We start from the raw sequence: 2635 nt of genomic DNA on the forward strand, positions 1-2635 counted from the left end.
GAGTCGCCATGATGCTCCCACTCCAGACAGACGCAGGTTAAGATCCTCTCTGGTAAGCCAGCTCATGGGCTACACAGAATATTAGAAATGGGTTAAAACAATATGTAAGAGCTAGCCAATAAGAAACTGGACCTAGCCGGGCCAGACAGTGTTTGAAAGAATACAGTTTCCGTGTAATTATTTCGGGCATAAGCTAGACATGAGGGCGGCCGGGTGCCGGGGACGCAGCCCTGCCGCCGCTCCTATTTCAACAACCCTGTCTCAAAAAACCAAAAAAAAAAAAAAAAAAAAAAAAAAAAAAAAAAAAAAAAAAAAAAAAAAAAAAAAAAAAAAAAAAAAAAAAAATTGAAGTAATTAAGGAAATTATTGGAACTGATGAACAGGGAAAGAAGGCACAAGGACAGGATAAAATGTCACCACTGGCTGTCAGAACTGGCTTACCCAGGACTTTAGAGTCCTACCCTGTAATTTACTCTGACAAAGTATCAGCTTCTAAAGGCTCTAAGGGAGCCAAGCAAGGTAGATGGATACCAATAGGAATGAATGACCTAAAAGAAATTAAACAAGCTATCATTACTTGTGGATTGCATTCTGTATTTGTTAAGGAGATGATAAAAACTTGGGCCTCTCATGTCAGAGCTAAAACCCATGATTTTTCTCAGTTAGTGTCAGCAGTCCTGGATGATGGACCTTCCTTGATGTTTGAAATTTATTTCAGGGAGGAATCAAAAATATGGAACAACAGGGAAGAGCAAAAGGTTTGGAGGCTTCCCAAGATCAAATTCTTGATGAAGGACCATATGCTGACCCACAGGTCCAAGCTCTTTACAACGAAGAAGTATTGTTCCTATGCCACAAAGCAGCCTTGAATGCTTGGGATAGAATTCAAGAATTGGTAAAAGGATTGAATCATAATACCAGGGTTAGGCAGAGACAGAGAGAACTCTTTACTGACTTTTTACATAGATTAATTAAGGCTCCACAAATAGGAGTAACAGACCCAGAAGTTAGATGAATAATTCTTGAATCTCTGGCTTTCGAAAATGCAAACTTAGAATGCAAAAAGATAATTAGGCATTAAGGTCTAGATCAGCATGTATTGTTGAATGGATTCTGCATACAATGATGATTTGACATTAAGGATGAATCTTGGGTAGGAGAAGCGATTTCCAAAACAATGAGAAGACATCAAACTCCCTAATGTTTTAATTGTGGTAAAATAGGAAACCTGAAAAGGATTTCAGGCAAGGAATTTTTAGGAATAATATCTCATCTGGGAATGGCAAAAATAGGAGACCTCGGGCTTGCTTCGGGTATATGTAGAAGATGTGGTAAAGGACGACATTGGTCCAATGAATGCAGATCAAAAAAAAAAAGACAGTCAAGGCAACCCAATACCAAACTCTTTGAGGAGCCTCTCACAGGACCCCAAGCTAAAATGGCCCAGTTATTCCCAGTAACTATGGAGGAAAATTAAAAAAATCCAGAGCCATCTGTAAAAGACCATAATGTTCTAAATGATGGCACAAATTTGGAGGATTAGTCAAAAATTCAAATAGAAAATAAGAAGTGTATATTCTGGCAAACTTCTATAAATGATCAGAGGCCAAAGCTGAGAGTGTCTATAAATGGGATTATGATTGTTGGCTTGATAGACACAGGAGCAGATGTGAGTATCATCACTCCAGAATCGTGGCTTCCTATTTGGCCTCTTCAAGGGGCAGCTATTCAATTACTAGGAATTGGAACCATATCTCTAGTTAAACAAAGCATGTGATGGGTTTACTGTATTGGGCCAGAAGGTCAAAGAGGAAAGATAAGGCCATATGTAGCTGATATTGCAATAAATTTATGGGTTCATGACCGGTTCAGTAATGGAATACCCAGATTAACATTCCTACAGTCCAAGGAACTTATAATACTGAGAAGGATGTAATAAGGTGCTACAAAGGTCACCAGCCATTCAGGCTGTATAGGAATGTAAAGCAACTAACAAACCTTTAGAGGTACCAACAGCCCTACCATTAAAATGGCTGAGAAGCCAATATGGGTTAAGCAATGGCCTCTATCTGACGATAAATCGCAGGCTTTAGAACAATTGGTACAGGAGCAATTAGATGCTTGACATATTGAGGAATCAACCAGCCCTTGTAATTCTCCTGTGTTTGTTGTAAAAAAAGAAATCTGGTAAATAGAGAATGGTGACAGATCTAAGTGCTGTCAACAAGGTAATACAACCTATGAGCCCTCTACAGGCTGGAAGTCCTCTGCCTTCTCTGTTACCAAAAGGATAGCCTCTTATAGTTATTGATTTGAAAGATTGTTTCTTCACTATACCTCTACAAGAAAATGATAGAGAAAAATTAGCCTTCACAGTGCCTCCTTATAATAATTTTCAGACTATTAGGAGATATCAGTGGATTATCTTCCCACAGGGGATGCTCAATAGCCTCACATTGTGCCATTACTTTGTAAGTCAGCAATTGGAAATAATATGTAAGCAATTTTTAAGTCTATAATTTACCACTACATGTATGACATTTTGCTATCTGATTCAAACATAGATACTTTAGAAAGACTGTTTGAAGAAGTGAAGAAGTAAAGATAGTTTTACCTAAATGGGGATTGCAGATTG

This window comes from Alexandromys fortis, unplaced genomic scaffold (assembly GCF_014885135.2).
Source record: "Alexandromys fortis isolate MF-2015 unplaced genomic scaffold, M_Fortis_MF-2015_v1.1 scaffold_184, whole genome shotgun sequence".
NCBI classification, from domain to species: Eukaryota; Metazoa; Chordata; class Mammalia; order Rodentia; family Cricetidae; genus Alexandromys; species Alexandromys fortis.